The 18,549-nt window shown below is 37.6% G+C and overlaps 1 protein-coding gene across 2 annotated transcripts in view; it reads left to right on the top strand.

Moving 5' to 3' along the window:
* RBM47 (RNA binding motif protein 47) overlaps positions 1 to 18,549 on the top strand; it is a 168,221-nt gene that overhangs the window by 248 nt on the left and 149,424 nt on the right. Inside the window, exon 1 of one of the 2 annotated variants that reach the window (XM_043971267.1) lies at positions 1,068 to 1,130. The exons of the other annotated variant lie outside the window; for it this stretch is intronic. The gene's annotated coding sequence lies outside the window, so the exon portion shown is untranslated. Of the gene's footprint in view, positions 1 to 1,067; positions 1,131 to 18,549 lie in introns of those variants that run through there. 2 annotated transcript variants of the gene reach the window in all.

Raw genomic sequence — 18,549 nt, 5'->3', positions numbered from 1 at the left:
ATGGTTTTGTTTCTCAGAAGAGAGAGACAGAGAGACAGAGACAGAGACAGAGACAGAGACAGAGACAGAGACAGAGACAGACAGAGACAGAGACAGGTGCTATTGTAAATAGCTAGTACCACTTATTTCTATTAATTTTTTTCCCCCGTAAATAGGCTTCAAACATCCCTTTGTGATATGTTTGATTCTTAAAGGGGTGGGGGTGGGGAGAACAGAAGTTTTTCAAGGTTAAGTGCCGAGTAGATTTTACAAAGTTCCCAAGTTTTTTCCTATGGACCTTGCCTTTCCATCCAAGTCAGTTTATTTATTTATTTATTAAAGGACAACCTTCAGCAAAGGTATCTGCACTCCTAAAATAACCGGAATGCTGCACTGGCCTTCAGCCAGCAGAGGCTCAGTGAACAGGATAAAATTTCAGTTCAGATTTACGGGAAGTTGCTGGTGTTAAGGGAGTAAAAATCTGGTTTGGTGAGTTTAAGGGAAGGGAGTATACAAGAAACAACCTTGCTACTGTGAAGCGAGAGAACCAGAAAAGAGGGTGGGGGGGGGAGGGAGGGAGAGAAGAGTGGGACCAGGAACAAGAAGGCAGAGATGGGACACTGAACTTTTCCCTCTTCACATTCACGGCTTTTAGGTTGGGCTCCTGAGGGTTCCCCCAACCTCCCAAGCTGGTGGGCAGGAGGGAACTGAGCCTCAGAGCGTGTAATAGCTGGCCACTTCTATGTTTTGTGTCCAGGCAGGAATTTGGTTTGAGAGAGTTGCCTTTTCTGATTAACGCTCCTGTTTAACACTGGAATGTGCGGCTTAGGTCAGGGAAAAGCAGGGGGCTGAATGAACTGCCCCTGCTCCTGCTCCTTGCTGGGTTTCTTTCTGCAGGTTTTCGGCATTCCAAGGGACTCAAAAAACTTCCGCACACGCTAGCCAGGGAGCTAATCCTGAAAAAGATCTGTTGCTTTAAGCAGGCACTGGAGGAGTAGCCTGACACTCCTTATTTTGATTTTACATTAGAAAAAAGAGAGGGAGGGAGGGAGGGAGGATGCCGCTCTAGGTTACTTCCCAGTCCTGTATTTTGCTCTCTGCGGTGAATGCTGTTAACTTCTGAAGTGATTGACTTCAAACCCTTAATACAGGTAGGTGGGTGTTTTTGTTCTTGAGGGGTTGGGGGGGAGAGATTATTTTGCTTTCTTTCATCTTATTTGTTTTCTTTTTCTTGTTTATTTTTTTTCTCTAACACCCCCCCCCTTTTCCCCAGCCCTTTTCTTTTGGTCCTTTTGGTTCCTAGTCCCCCCCACCTCACTCCACCCCACCCCCCAATCTCCCTCTGCTATGACGATCCGCACTTAGGAGGAAGTAAACTGTAAGGAAAGCATTTAAAAGCGTCAGCTTCTGGAAAACCAGAAAGTCCTAGGCACTATGCAAAGAAATCACTTTTCCCGTGATGAAAAATTGTTTCCAAGGAAAGAAATCAAGTTTTTTCATGCGTGAAAAAGACTTGATTGGATCTGTCAAGAGGCACAGGTGAATAAAATTAGATAATTAAACCGAGATTGTGGCAAGGTGTAGAACCCCAGAGTTATGTTTAAATATTTGCCAGTCCCGAATCGGAGCGTTCTCAGGAGCAACTACCTTACCTTTGAGGTCACCTTAATTTCAAGTAGATGGGTTATTTTGTTTTAAACTAGAAAAAAAAACCCACATCTCTACAGAAAGCCTATGGTGGCTAGGCAAACATACAATACTATAAATGAACTGATAACTGACAGGTCAGTGAAAATGAATCAAAGTGAAGATTTTTTTTTTTAAAGAGAACTGATTTTCTGTATTTTATTCTGGACAACCCTCCCGAGACATTATAGGATATGACCTTGCTTCTAGGACAGAGCAACTTGGTAGGAAGGTATTGTCCTCAAGAAGTACATTACCAATGCGAAATAAAAGTCTGGCCACTTTTATTCGCATTTTTTATGAATCACTGTTTTCTTGAAGAATAACTTAGAGCGACAATGTATTCTTTTAAAGTCAAACTCACATGATTATAAGGAGGTGGGGGAAGCTTTTCACTAGTGGGCACAAGTATGTTGAAATAGCTACAATCCAGACCACAAATACCAATGGGCTGGCAATTGTACTAAAACACATTTGAGAATTGCAGGTGCCAGATCATAAAGGTGAAAGGTCATGGGGTGGTATCAAGCTGAGCCTGGCATAAGAAAAAAAAAAACTTAAGACAACTCAGCCTAGCCCTCCAAAAAAGGGAAAACATGATAGTATTTTTTGTAGTTTATCTTAAAGTAATCCAGTTTTTTTAAAAAAAAGCATTTTTATTTAAAGTTTTGAGTTCCAAATTCTATCCCTCCAGTTTTAAATGATTAACAAAGTTCACAATACAAAAGATAACAGGCAAATGAAACTGGAGATTTATAAAGGGAAGGAGGAGGGAGGGTAGAATTTTTTTTCCACTTTTTTTCTTATTTACCCATACTTTTTTCCCTCTTAGATACGAACAATCTGCCTGTTGTGTGACTTACTAAATGTATGAGTAGATGAACATTTAGATAGTCACTCTAATAGTCTTTACTTCACTGCTAGAATTTTAAATGAGATTGGAAAAATCAGTTAACATAAAAACGCACTACTTAAGAACTATAGCTATATTCTAGTGCTATTACAATTCTGTGCCTCCTTCAAGTATTTTTCGACATTAGTTAGCCATTGTGGTGTGGGGGCTCTCTTGAATTAAATTTTTTTAAAAAGCCACGTGAATATATTAATCAGAGAAGTGATCATTTTTTTATCTTTTCCCTGAATACTGAGATTGCAGATGTATGTTTGATTGATACTTAAATATCACTTTTCCCTGAACACTTTTTAAAATGGGGTTTGGAGAGCGGAGCACATTTATAATCAATGACTTTGTCATTAGTTCTTATGTGATGAATTCTGGAGCCTGTAGTTTGTAATGCTCTAGTTGAAGGAATGGGAGGAAGCAAGGAAAATGTATACTTGTACATTTCAGTCCCATTTTACTCCCTAAAGCTAATATTTTTTTCTTTAATGTTATGAACATTGAAATTCAATGGGTATATTTGGGGGGGGGATTCTTTTTACTTAAGAACTGGGTCGACTTTTAGGGACTTTTAATGTCAAAATTCTGGTGGGATTTTAATGACAAACATTTGAGGTGTGAGGGAGTATACAGTTGAATTTACTTTCCTACTAGTGGTTAAATTTGCTTGTCAAATTTCACTTTAAAATTTTAAAAATGAAACTTCATGCAAAGCATGGAACTTTGACTATTTTTAAAAAGAAATGGTGAAACCCCACATAGTTTCCATCCAAGGTCTTTAAGTCCCTCAGCTCACTTCACAGGTCAGTTAAAGGGTTCACCCCAAACTCAACTGAAGCTTACTTGAAACTGTAAAGTTCATTAGGAGAACATAAGAAGCTTGGAGAAGCTCTCAATTATACTCAAGTTTGCGATTGACAACAAAATTCAGAAACCACGAAAGCTTTGTTTGCCCTGGATTCTAGGTTCCATTACTAAAAATTTTGCCCAGTTTTGCTCGTCAAAATGATCCTTGAGCAAAAATTTCACTGGAAAATTACTCAAATCGGTCTGATGAGAATTTTCATTGTCAAAAGAAACAACAGCATCCCTTGATGTTGAGTTCCTGATTTAATAACAGTTGTGTGTTGTTAGCTGAAGCAACCAGTGGTATGTAGGAAAAGACTTTCAATAATATTCAAATAATGATGGCTTGGTTTACAAAGTCAGTGTGAATTTTCTGAGTGAAATATCATGGGACTAGTCGAGCAAACACTTGTTTTATTGTCACCTTATGAATTGTTATAAACAAGACTTTGAGCTTGAGAGAAATAGGCATACAGTCATAGCAACTTTTTATTTTTTGCTTTTAAAACCCTTCTGGTATAGTTTCAGTTCACCTGATTCTCTTCCATTGGAAGGCTATAGTAGCTATGAGGTAGCCAATCTAGAAACAGGTGGTTCCAAACAGGTTAGAAATCCAGGGTGAACAATGTAGGAGATTATAAATTTTTGCTTTCCTACTATTGGAGAGGATTGGTAAAAAGCAACTCTATTTGGTAATTCTAGGTTTAGCCTCCTTTTGTAATTCAAATTCTTCTAGTGCTCTGCTCTGGATTCTGCAATTTGAATGAATCGAAGGCGTTATCTCCTGGTCTATCAGAAATAAACTGATTACAAAAGGCCCCTGCCCTTCCACTCCCCCTTTCCTCCTTTTTCTGTCCCTCTTCTGTGTTTGACTTTTACCTTATCAAGCTAGGTGTATGTATACTATGAAAACACTGAATTACTATCTGTCATGTGTTTTGTATAATTTATTTACATGGGTATAACAAGCAAGTTCTGTATTCCTAATCCTCCTGGAAGACTGGGAGGCAGCAGTGCTGAAATAAAGAACACTAGCTTTAGATCCTGGTATCTTGGGTTCAAATCCTGGCTCTGAAATTTAGAGTCTGAATAACCATTTAAACTTCCCAGACCTGAGTTATATCATCTATAAAACAATGGCTAACAAGACCCTTACATACCATACAGGATTACTTATTTATATAAAGACCAAATGGGACCAATCAATTTAGTAGTGTCAATTTAGTAGTGCCTTCTATGGATCAGACCTTGCTAAGCAGGGGAGATAGAAAAAGGCAAAACAAAAAAAACAGTGCCTGGCCTCAAAGAGTTTACAATCTAATGGGGGTATTCAAAATGCAAACAAATATATACAAAGCAAGCTATATACAGGATAGATAGGAGATAGAACAGGAGGAAGGCAAGGGAATTACTAAGGGTTAGGGAATGTTTCCTTTAGAAAGTGGGATTTTATTTAGTTGGGAATTAAAGGAAGCCAGAGTGAGGAGGAAGAACATTCCACACATGGGAAAATCCCTGGACTTGAGAGTGTCTTATTTGTGGAATGGCCAGGAGGTCAATATCACTTATTTAGTTCTTAAAGATAACTTTGGATTCTGTGATCAGTATATGCATATATGTAAAACAAAACAGTTCCATTAACTGCTCTTTGGATGAAAGTGACTTTAAAATTGGCAGTGTTTTAAAATGAAAAGTAAAAATGTTTACTTTACAGTAAGGTTTGGGCATTTTTTAGATTAAATTTTGGCCTTTCAGCTTTCCATGCCTGGTTCTCTCAAATCTATATTTAAAAAATATAATTCACTCTTAGTCACACAAAATAGTGGGAGTTAAGGGAAGAAAAAGACCAATTAGCTTCAAGAATTCTCTTAATTTTGTAATTTGACTTTAGAACATAATCTATGTTACCAGGTCACAGATTAAACCCTAGAGAGGACCTTAGAGGCAAATTAGTCCAATCACCTCATGACACAGATAAAAAAAAACTGAGATTCAGAGAGGGTCAGTTGACATTTAGTTCCATTATTTTGGGGAGAGTTGGAAAAGGTAGGGGATGGAGAGCTATCCTTTCTAATTTTTTATTTATCTTTTGCATATTTGGAGAAGAAGGGTTGAGGGCAGAGGAATGTCAGATGGGAAGTAAAAATCATTCTGTGTATTAATAATTACTCATATTTATAGTCCTTTCTCTGTTTTTTCATCTCTATAATGAAAGGGTTGGACTAGCTGACCTCTAAATTGTTTTCTGGTTTGCTGCAGTGGAAGGAATCTGAAGGACTGGGTTCAGATTCAGTTAAATTGTGTAACACTGAACCTGACTCTGTCTCCATTCTATGTATAGTAAGAGCTAGTAAGGTGTGTGTGTGTGTGTGTGTGTGTGTGTGTGTGTGTGTGTGTGTGTGTGTGTGTGTGTGTGTGTAGTAAGCTATCTATAGTAAGGGCTAGGTGACCTCTCCGTCCCATTCAACTCTAAATCTGCATGTAGGTATGCAAGTACCATTATGCCTATTTGACAGAAGGAAACAGGCTCCCAGAGGTAAGCAAATTGCCTATGGTCAGGTAGTGTCTGAGCCAGGTTTAGAACTGGTTTGGTTCACCTGCCTTTTCAATACACAACACTGACAGTCTCCAGTGGGATAACAGTGACTTATTTGCGCCAATTGCATGCCAGTGGACATGTAAATGCCTACGAAAGTATTGCGAAATAGAAAACTAGACGAGGCTCCACTTACCTGACCTAGGAAATGTGAACCTCTAAAAATGAACTTTAAATGTACTCTTTTTCTCAGAGTCCTGAGAATTGGATAAAATGTTTTATATAGCTCTTCCCATGGGGGAAAAGTCTTGTATAAAAACAATGAATTTATCACGGAGTGGATTTAAAATAATTTGATACACAATTTTCAAACTTATGTGTGATTCGAAAATCAGTTTCAGGTAAACTTTTTGTTCCTCTAAAAATAGGAATGACACTGCTCCTTATCTTGACAAGAAGACAATTTAAAGGGTATTTCTTTTTATTATTGTATTTAAAAAAAATAACATGGTTCTGGGTACACCAAGCTCCTGCCAAGATTAGGCACATCTTCTCAGTAGCATTCTTAAGACAATGTAAGCTTTGTTAGCTATAACTGGGAGGGTTTGGTGACACAGAAAACTCAATGGAGCACAACAACTTATTATTAACTGAAAACTCAATGGCCTGATGTTTTTTACATTTTATCTGCTAAAATCCATGATTGAATTCTTTCTCAACACAGATGACCTTATTATTTTAGAATATAACTTTCACACTGAAGAATTCAGTGCTTGCAGATTCACCTTTGATCTCAGTTAGGTGGTTAACACAAAAGCAGCAGTATGCGACTGCTGAAGACTCAATTCTGCTATCCTTGCCCAAGCCTTAAGTTTGTGGGAGTTTGGCCTGATGACAAACAGCAGAATTGTGTCCTGTGGGGAGAAAAAGATGAACATTGACTGTATTAGAAATGAATTTGGGGATAATAATAAATGTATCAACTCAATCCAAACTACTGATAATACTCAAAGTAGGCTGTTTTACTGCTTGGGATTTTATCATGTAATTTTACTCCATGCTAAAGGACTCAACCCATTTGGGCCTAACCAGGTGGTAGAAGCTCAGGATTTTTATAACAAACATTGGCTTTGATGAAATAATCTTTGCCACTGAAGGAGTCAACCACTATTTTTACAGAATTACTTTTGGTTTTGTTTCTAGGTTATATTACTTGTAGGGACACTTTATGTAAGATTTAAAAATTACAGTGAGTTTTGCCGAATGCCTAAATTAAATTGATTTTTTTTAATGAGTCTTTTCCTTTTTGCTTCTCAAAGAGAAAGCAGGTTAAACTGAATGATGGGCTTGTTCTTTCTAGCTTTCTATAATAGAAAGAGTACTGGGTTGGGAGTTAGAGGTTCTGGGTTCAAATCCTACCTTTGCCACTTACTGGCAAGTAACTTAACCTCAGTGTCCCAGGCAGCATTCTAGTTCTATAAGCTGCCAAATACTTGCAGATATCCAGACTAAATATTAGAAAACATTTATTATGAAGAAACGGCACAGTCCCTAATACACAGAAAAGCTACAACCCTTTCACATGTTTATCTCAAAAAACAGATACTATACATTTCTATCAGAAAGATATGACGATGTCTGCGTACTCATAGAATTCCTCTCCCATCTCCTGCCCCCTCCTTTCCCAGTATATTTTGTCAAGGAAAAAAGGATATAGGGATAATTTTGAATCTGAGCAGAAGTTACTGCCAGGGTCAGTTTCAAAGCAGAATTTATGAAGATATGGTATGAGCATTTAAAGAGGTGTGAACCTTTCCACATTTTACTTTCAGCATACATAATTAGCACTCTTACCAAGCATGTAGAAATTCAGGATACCTATTAGGTGGGTGAGGGGAGTAAGGGGAGGGAGTTATTAATAGGAAGGGGAAACACTTTTATTTCTTATTTAGAAATAATGAGATGAGGGGAAAATAAGAGTTTGGAGAAGAAAGACAGTCAAATACATTATATCAGAAATTTGTGAACATATGGCGTTGTTTACAGCACCATTTTACTTTGGGAGTTGGTTAATTTTTCACAGGACATAAGGTATGGAGGAGAGATAGTGAACAGGGTGTGGACAAGTAAAATCCTCTTTGAGGTACTAGGAAAATGCAGTCAATTTAGCTTGGGAATTCTCAAACTTTTAAGTTTCAGGACCCGTTTATACACTTAAAAATTATTGAGGACTCCAAAGACTTTTTGTTCTTGTGAATTATATATATCAATATTTACAATATTAGAAATAAAAAACTGACAAATTTAAAACATTCATTTTAAAAGATAATAAACCTATTCATTACATGTTAACATGTCACTTAATGAAAAAGAACTATTTTCCAAAACAAAAAATTGAAGAGTGGCCTTGCTTTATGTATTTGTGCAAATCTCCTTAATATCTGGCCTAATATTAGACAGCTTAGATTCTCATGTCTACTCCTGCATTCAATCTGTTGCAATCTGTTATTTTGGTTGAGGTATATGAAGAAAATTTGGCCTCAGAGATATGTAGCTGGAAAACGGAGGAACATTTTAATAGGCATTAAATAGTTTTAACCTACAGAACCCACTGAAAGGATCTTAGGGAGCCCTAGAGGGCCACAGACCACACTTTGAGAACTGCTGATTTAGTCCTTATGTAAACCACAGTTTGACTTTACTTCCCTAATTTTTAGTAATACATATCACTCTGGACTAATTTTGAGGCCTTTATGATTCTTTGTAAGGTATATTTAACTTTTTCAAAAAGTAAAAAAAAAAAATTGCCAGCTCAAATAAGATGGAGCATTACAATTTGTTCCTTTTATCTTGCAATTAGCTCCTTATTAATTAGAAGTCATCCATTCATTCTCTTGGAGTAGAAACAGCTATGCTACTTTAGACTGACACCATCCAAGAGTGCTTTCTGGGGTACTTGTAAGTATCCATGCTCTGCAATTGTCTCTAATCTCTCAAGCCACTAATATCACCCCATAGCTATTCCTTGACCTCAGAGGTGAAATACTTTATTTATTGCAAATACTTCATTGGAAAAAATGAGTCCATCCATTTCTCCCTTTGACCTACACTTGAAAGTAGTTCTTCTTGCAAAAGTGAACCCTCTACTTATGTCCTTGACCCCATATTCCACTAACTTTAGGAGATTATCCCCCTCTGCAACTTAAAAAAAAAATCCAAAAATCTTATTTTTTTTTTTTAGTTTAGAAGAATTTATTTTCTTTCTCTCCCATTTCCACTCTACTGGGGGTAAAAAAAGAAAAACTAAACCCATGTAACTACTATGTCTAATCAAGCAAAACAAATTTCTTCATTGGCCGTGTCTAAAAATTGCATCTCATTTTAAGGCCATCACTTCCCTATCAGAGGTGGGGGTAGCATGCTTACTCATTGGTCCTCTGAAATCAGTGTTGATCACTGAATTGATCAAAGTTCTGCAGTGTTATAATGCTATAAATTATTTTCCTGGTTCTGCTCATTTTATTCTATATCATACATGTCTTCCCAAGTTTCTAAAACTATTCTTTTTGTCATTTCTTACTGTATTCTGTAGCTTTCAATCTCTCCATAACTACTAGCTTTCCCCCTACTATGTACAAACATCCCCAGATCTCCCTTATCCTTAAAAAAAACCTGGCACTTGATCCTACCATCCCCTCAAGGTACCATCTTATATCTCTTATTTTTTAAAATTAAATTAAGTTTTTTGTTACATTTTAAGTTCCAAGATGTCTCCCTCTTTCCTTCTCTCCCCACTTCTTTCTTTGGGAGTAGAGAGCATATGTCTTCCTTCATAGGTTCTCTGTAATTTATTTGAATATTTACAATATTCAGAACAATACTCAGAGTAGCTTAGTTCAGTCATTCTTCAAACAATGTTGCTGTTACTGTATAAAATGTTCTCTTGGTTTGTCTCACTTCACTCTTCGTTATTTCATGCTTTCCGTGTTTTTCTTTGTCTTTTTCTTTTGCAGGCAATGGGGGTTAAGTGACTTGCCCCGGGTCACATAGCTAGTAAGTGTCAAGTGTCTGAGGCCAGATTTGAACTCAGGTCCTCCTGAATCCAGGGCCAGTGCTCTATCCACTGCACCACCTAGCTTCCCCTCTATGTTTTTCTAACATCAACCAACTCATTTCTTTTCAGCACAGTAGTATTTCATCATAATCATATAACACAAGTTTATTCCCCAATTCATGAGCATCCCCTCAATTTCCAGTTCTTTGCCACCACAAAGAGAGCTGCTACAAATATTTTAGAACATTCAGGTTCTTTTCTTTTTTCCCCCAATCATCTTTGGAAACAGACCTAATAGAAGTATTGCTTGTTCAAAGGGTAAACAGTTTTATAATTCTTTGGACATAATTCCATATTGCTCTCCAAATTGGTTGGATCAGTTCACAGTTCCACCAATAGTGTATTAGTGTCCCAATTTTGCTACATCCTCTCCAACATTTGTCATTCTCCCTTCCTATCATTTTAGTCAATCTGATAGGCATGAGATGATATCTCAAAAGTTTTTTTAATATACATTTATTTAACAATGATTTAGAGCATTTCTTCATATGAGTATATATACCTTCGATTTCTTCATTGAAAAACTGCCTGTTCATATCTTTTTTTTTTTAGTGAGGCAATTTGGGTTAAGTGACTTACCCAGGGTCACACAGCTAGTTAAATGTTAAGTGTCTGAGGCCAGATTTGAACTCAGGTCCTCCTGAATCCAGGGCCGGTGCTCTATCCACTGCACCACCTAGCTGCCCCTTGTTCATATCCTTTGACCATTTATCAATTGGAGAATGACTTATTTGAGATATAACTCTATAATTTGAGACACAAGACCTTTATCTGAAAAATTGGCCATAAACCACCCCCCAACAAATTTTTTGCTTTCCTTATAATCTTGGCTACATTGTTTTTATTTGTCCAAATAAATTGTACAAAAAATGTGATCAAAATTATCCATTTTACATGTCACAATGCTCTCTATCTATTGTTTATTTACGAATTCTCCTATTTGTAAGTGTGATAGATAATAGTTTCCATGTTCTAATTTATTTATGATATCTCCCTTTATATCTAGTCCTGCGTCCATTTTTACCTTATCTTAGTAAATATTGTAAGTTATTGGTTTATACCTAGTTCCTGCCAGACTGCTTTATAGTTTTCTCAACAATTTGACCAAATAATGAAATCCCCAAAGCTTGAATCTTTACATTTGTCAAACACAAGGTTAATATCATCATTTACTACTCCTGTGTATTGTGTTTGTACTCTGTTCCACTGATCCATCTTTCTATTTCTTTTTTTTTTTTTTGCGGGACAATGAGGGTTAAGTGACTTGCCCAGAGTCACACAGCTAGTAAGTGTCAAGTGTCTGAGGCCGGATTTGAACTCAGGTCCTCCTGAATCCAGGTCTGGTACTCTATCCTCTGTGCCACCTAGCTGCCCCCATCTTTCTATTTCTTAGCCAATACCAGATAGTTTTGATAATTACCACCTTATAATACAACTACTAGTACTTTTAGACAATCTCCCTTTACATTTTTCATTAATTCCTTTGATATTCTTGACCTTTGTTCTTCTAAATGAATTTTGTTGTTATTGTACCATCCTGTCATAGCTAAATTCAGTGTCCTCAGATTTCCCATACAGTGCATTAGCTTAACTTTCACTTGAAAAGACTCGCTCCCAAGGTGACCAGTGATAGCTATATTAATGGCCAAATCCAACATTCTTTCCTTAGTTTTTGTTTTTGTTTTGCGGGGCAATGGGGGTTAGGTGACTTGCCCAGGGTCACACAGCTAGTAATCTTTCCCTTCTTGACCTTTGGAGAGCAAGTGATAGTGTTGAACATACTTTCTTAGAAAGTAGAAAACCTCAAAACCCCGACTTTTCCTATTTTGACCCTTCCTCAGTTTTTTTTTGCAGCATTCTCATGCTTTGTCCAGGCTGTGTCTGGTGCCTTCTTTACCTTTTCTCTTTTGGTGTTGTCAACTCTCACATCTCTGCAGATGATTCTTAGATCTTTATATCCTGCCTTGGTCTCCCGAAATCATCACTAGCTGCCTTTTGGATGTCACCATTTGGATGCCTTGTAGTAATCTCAAATTCACCATGTCCAAAACAAAACTCATTCTCCGCCCCACCCCACCCCAAATCTGCCTCTAATTCTCTCATTTCTTAGGTATCACCATCTTTGAAGTCACTCACTCAGCCCCTCAGTTTCTTCCCCCAATGTATCCATTCAATTGTCAAGTCTTGTTAATTTTCCCTCGATGACATCTCATACATCTCTCCTTCTCCTCTCACAAAGCCACCTCTCTAGTTTAGGTCCTTATCACCACTGCCCCTAAATAGCCTCCTATTTAGATTCCCTGCCCCAAGTCTTTCCCTTTTCTAATCCATCCTCCACACAGCTTCCATTATTTGGAGGTTTTTTGGAGCGATCATGTGGTGAGTTCGAGAGCTTACTCACACAGCTTCCAACTTATTATTCTTTTTTTTTTTTTTTTTTGGTGGGGCACTGAGGGTTAAGTGACTTGCCCAGGATCACACAGCTAGTAAGTGTCAAGTGTGTGAGGTCAGATTTGAACTCAGGTCCTCCCGAATCCAGGAGTGCTTTATCTACTGTACCACCTAGCTGCCTTGCCCTCCCCCCCCCCCAATTTGTTATTAAAGTCTTAAAGCAGAGGTCTGATCATATCACTTTCTTGCCCAAGAAAATTCACTGGTCTCATCTCTAAGGCTCAACAACTTACTCCTCTATTTCTCATTTAAAACATTTCACAGTCTGGCTCCAATTTGCCCTCCTGGCCTTAGTCTACATATCTTTCCTTCACAGACTATAGGGTCCCATCACATTCCATCTCCATGCCTTTTCATAGGCAATGCTCCTGACTGGAATGTACTCCCTTCTCATCTTTACTTTGTGATTTCCATTATCCTTCAAAGCTCAGCCCAGGTTCTGTCTCTGATAGAAAACTAGTGTCTCCTCCCTAGAAGGGACTTTATTATTTCGTGTTTTATTTTTTATATATACATTGCTCCTCCTCCATAGAATGGAAGCTCCCTGAGGACAGGGACTGTTTTCATTTTTACTGTAATATCCCCAGCGCTTAGTACAGTGTCTGTTATTGTACTTGTGGAATTGAATTAAATGACTCCTCTAATGCAAACAGCAGGATAGCAGTTCACAAGTTCAGCTTGAAGTTGAATGCTCGAGTTTAACCTCCTAAACTGCTAGGATAATCAAAAGGAAATTTATTCACAATTGATTATAGGCATTCATTTTATAGGTAGTAAAAGTACAAGGGAAATAGCTGTGTTCTCATATAATTATATTAAGAGTTTAAGGATCTTCCTGGTTCACAGGTTATAAGAATGGATTTTCCCAGTTGACTAAATGCATGAATGTAGTTCTAAGCATGAAAGTGTCAGTGATAGCAGTTGGTTGTGGTAGACTATTAAGTTTCTTAAAGGTTGAGTGATTTGGTTTTTTTTTTTCCTAGCCCTGTGATTTCATAGTATAGGGCAGGGCCTTCTTAAACTTTTTTGCACTCACAACCCCTTTTCACCTGAGAAATTTTTATGCAACCCCGGATATATAGGTATATAAAATAGGTATATATTACCTTTTACTATTGCCAAATTTTTCATGATCCCCACATTCAGTTGCCCCATATAGGGTTGGGACCCACAGTTTAAGAAGCTAGGGTATTTCACTTTCAAGTGTAGGTTAACGCCTTTTCAGAAACTGACATATTATCTTTTCTTTTCTTTTCTTTCTTTTTTTTTTTTTTGTGTGTGGGGCAATGAGGGTCAAGTGACTTGCCCAGGGTCACACAGCTAGGAAGTGTCAAGTGTCCGAGGCTGGATTTGAATTCAGGGCCTTCTGAATCCAAGGCTGTTGCTTTCTCCACTGCATCACCTAGCTGCCCCCTGACATATAATCTTTTTTTTTTGGATCACACAGCTAGTGTCAAGTGTCTGAGGCAAGATTTGAACTCAGGTCCTCCTAAATCCAGGGCTGGTGCTGACATATAATCTTTTTTTTTTTTTTTAAAGTAAGGCAGTTGGGGTTAAGTGACTTGCCCAGGGTCACACAGCTAGTAGGTGTTAAGTGTCTGAGGCTGGATTTGAACTCAGGTACTCCTGACTCCAGGGCCGGTGCTCTATCCATTGCGCCACCTAGCTGCCCCGACATATAATCTTAAGAGAGTTGCTGAGAACCCCTAGAGGTTTAGAACCCTGCCTATGGTCACGCAGCCAGTTTGTGTTAAGAGATGAAACTTGAAGCTAGGACTCTTGGTTCCAAGATGGGCTCTCCAGTCACTATACCATACTGCCTATTTTTAGTCTGTACATGTATCATGCACATAGTAGGGGCTTAATAAATGTTGGCTGAATGGAATTGAACTGAGTTAAGTTTTTCATTTTAACTTTAGAGTAAAACCAATTTATATCTCTAGATAGAAATGACAGCTTCTAACATTATACCCTTTAGACGCTTATAATGGCATGTTCACACACATTTGGATATGTATGTGTTTGCACAGTTGGAGCCGAAGAAGTTTTTTCTGATGTACAAACAAATGGCCTTGTCCCTTTCAGAGAACATTCATCCAGCTTCCATATTGCTTGTGGTTTCACTTTTTTCAGTTTGCCACATGGTCCTTGATGGAGGTTGAATGACTAATGAGGCATCCTGCTATGCTGCAGGATACATGTTGTAATCATTTCAGCACTTTCCTGTTTCTAAATCAAAGTTTCATCTTTTGCAATCTTTTAAAAAATTGTGATCTCAACCCTACGACGCTCCATTTTGAATCAGGCCTATGTATTGCATGCCCTAAAGATGATTAAACTTTAGTAACTCATGTTACTATATTGTTCATGACTGTTCCTAATAGGATTCAATTAAAATGAATGATTGCCATGAAAGTAACAGTCAAGACAAGTTGGTTGTTTCTTTACTATCTTCTTCTAACCTTTGAGGATTTGCCAGATGCCAACTGTGTTGCTGTAGGAATTCCTCTGAATTTCCCTCCATGACAGAGCTATTTTGCCTTGGCCTGTAACGAAATACAATTGTTCATTTGATGATGTCTGAGTATTTAGTATTCCCCTGGAACTGTGGTTAATTTTTTTTTTTCTTAACCTTTCCTGAATTTCAAAACAGCACTTCAATCCATCATGCCCATACTCTAACCCTGGCCTCCCTTTCTCAATTTGGAAACTTCAATTTGTCACCACTGACTTTCCAGGGTTATGGAAGTAGAGGATCTTTATGAGTACCACCAGTTTCTTTAGAAACTTTAGTTCAGAACCAGCGGTAGCTTAGCTAATATGACGTTTGTTGGAACTGTTCTCAAAAATGAGATTCCAAAAAGCTCAAGAAGTAACTACTATATATAAAATATAGTGCTGGGCAAGTCATTCATTGTCCATATTGCCACAAGTTGGTTTTGCTTTTGTTTACACTTGATTTTTTTTTTTGTGGTTTTTTGTTTGTTTGTTTTTGGTGAGGCAATTGGGGTTAAGTGACTTGCCCAGGGTCACACAGCTAGTAAGTGTTAAGTGTCTGAAGCCAGATTTGAACTCAGGTCCTCCTGACTCCAGAACCAGTGCTCTATCCACTGCGCCAACTAGCTGCCTACACTTGATTTTTAGTGCAGAATTATTTGGCTTTTTAGTGGCTTCTGAAAAGATGGCGGACATCATCACAATTGAGAGTCAACTGACTACTTTAGTCTCTTAAGGTTTGCAGAAGAACTGAGAGTCCATCTAGTCCAACTAATCAAGTGACAATTAAGGTCTCACAGTGAGTTAAGCGGCAGAGCCAGGATATGAACCCAAATCCTCTAGACACACTCTAATATTCCTTCCACCATGGTTAGTCCTAGTTCAATATGGCCAATGGGCAACTCCTTGTGACTGATTGCTACAGTATTTATGGAATTATACTATATGTACTATGAGCCGTTTAACATGAACACCATTGGGGCAGCTAGGTGGCTCAGTGGATAGAGTGCTGGCCTGGAGTCAGGAGGACTTGAGTTCAAATCCAGCCTCAGACATTTATTTAGCTGTGTGATCCTGGGTAAGTCATTTAACCTTGATTGCCTCAAAAAAAACAACCCCAAAACACCATTGAGTATGTGTGTGATACCCCTCAGTATGTTGTAATACCATTAAATGAATTGTTTTTAAAATTTTAATACTGTTTAAAGGGGGCTGGTGTGCATTCTTTTTCTTTCTTTTTAAAAATCTTCAGGGGGCAGCTAGGTGGCACAGTGGATAGAGCACCAGCCCTGGATTCAGGAGGACCTGAGTTCAAATCCGACCTCAGACACAACACTTACTAGCTGTGTGACCCTAGGCAAGTCACTTAACCCCAATTGCCTCACCAAAAAAAAAAAAAATCTTCAGAGTATTGTATTAGTGAGTTTAGAAGACTCAGCTTTCATTCCTGCCTCTGGCACAGATTAGCTATGTCTTCACAGGCAAGTCACTTAACTTTGCAAAGCCTGTTTCCCCATCTATAAAATGGGAATAATAATACCTGTGGTATGTATATTATAGGGTAGTTTCAAGAAGGTAATAAGGTCGTGTGTAAAAAGCACTGCAAACTTTACAAGTTTTAGGTAAGCGTCAGCTATTTTTCCTGGGGAAAACCTTGTGAAACTCATGAAGCAGAAAAATTTCCTAAACGAACTGGGTACAATCTGAAAAAGAAAATTTCACGCAAAATAAATTGGTTTATATTAGGTAGAGAAAGAACTTGCTGTTCTGTTGTCAGTGTGTACTCCATTTCATTTTCTTCATTTGCTCTGTTGGACAAGCATGATTGATCGACTGCTGAAGACCAAGCAGTATTTAATTCAAATTTTTTCTTGCTTCTTTGCGTATTTCCATCTAGATACACATGTGATAAAAATCCTTTGTAGATATTCTACAATATCAAAATATAATAAACTGTTCTAATATGTTGGAAAGTGAACAATGATATAAGCAGAAAATATTACCTATAAAAGTACTCAGCCACAATTCTATTAAACACTTCAAAAATTAATGTTTTACGTAATGAAAAACATGGATTTCCCACAAATCATGTGTGTATCTAAAGTAGAATTTAATATATATATGTATGTGTGTACATATATATTTTATAAAGGTTTCTTTTAAAACATAGAAAATAAGAGTTGGACTTTTTTTGCAGTCTCCACCTATTTGTGTATCTTTCCAAATATTTTTCTCTGAATGTCTATATTTTATATAGGTGTGTCCTTACTTACAATTTACACTTTGATAAATGTTTTAAAAGTCTCATTTGTGCTTGTAAAAAACTTGCTTTAAACTATGCTCACTTTCTCTTTTTTTTCTTCTTTTTTTTTTTTTTGGCAGGGTAATGAGGGTTAAGTGACTTGCCCAGGGTCACACAGCTAGTGTCATGTGTCTGAGGCTGAATTTGAACTCAGGTCCTCCTGAATCCGAGGCCAGTGCTTTATCCGCTGTGCCACCTAGCTGCCCCTAAACTATGCTCACTTTCAAAGCCTTCTGAGCCTTGCCGCTTGAGTCATTCAAGAGGTTAGAACACATTTCCACTGACATATTAAAAATGACAATAAACCCCACCAGCCCCCACCTTACAGTTAACCAAATGGGGACTTTCCCCCAAAAGGATAATTTTCATACAAAGCTTGACTTTTCAAAGGAGAGGCACTCTAAATTTATCTTCTTAAAATGTTACAGTCAACTTTCAATTTTTTGTGCTTATACTCAAACAATTAAAAGCATCTTTTTACATTTAGCTAGGTGGGGACTGAGTTTGAAAAGAGACAATGGAAACATTTAGCTCTAAAGAAGTGTTTTTCAATGAGTGGGAGCTCACTGCTATGCTGAATAAGCAAGGTAGTTTCAAAGGAAAATATTTTATTAATATAACCAGGTACCTCATCCAACTCAATTTTTTTATTGATAAGTTTAAGCCAATAGAGGTGTAAAGAAATTAATTGGGCTTAAATCATGAGCAGGGTTCATTCTGGTTTTGCATATAAACGGTTAATTTCCTAAAGGATTTGTGGGTTCTAAAGACTTCAAAGTTACTTTCCATTTTTAGGAAGGAGGATGCTCTGGTGACATGGTAATTGACTACATATTTTTTGTAAGAATCCAAAGTACTACAAAGTGTCTCTGTGAATAAGTGACTGTTTATGCTTATCCTCATTGAATTCTTTGTTCTAAGTTATTGGGGAACTTAGCTGGGGTTTCTAATATGTTGCTACTTATAAATTAGAGGCTATAGCACCAGTTTTTGGCATTAAGCATTTATTATTGAATCATATTAAATGTTAGTAAAGAATTGACCGCATTTAACACAAACCAAAAAACCCCCACACCATAGAGAGAGCACATGGCTCCAGAGTTCAGTTCGGAAGCCCTACATTACCTAGATAGAGAGGGAGAGAGGGAGAGAGCATAAGCCTCCTGCTGTCTACCCAGAATGCCCTCCTCATTGAATTCCTTTTTTTTGGTGGGGCAAAGAGGGTTAAGTGACTTGCC

The sequence above is a fragment of the Dromiciops gliroides genome, chromosome 6 (assembly GCF_019393635.1).
Source record: "Dromiciops gliroides isolate mDroGli1 chromosome 6, mDroGli1.pri, whole genome shotgun sequence".
NCBI classification, from domain to species: domain Eukaryota; kingdom Metazoa; phylum Chordata; class Mammalia; order Microbiotheria; family Microbiotheriidae; genus Dromiciops; species Dromiciops gliroides.
This window is presented reverse-complemented; position numbering and strand designations above follow the sequence as displayed.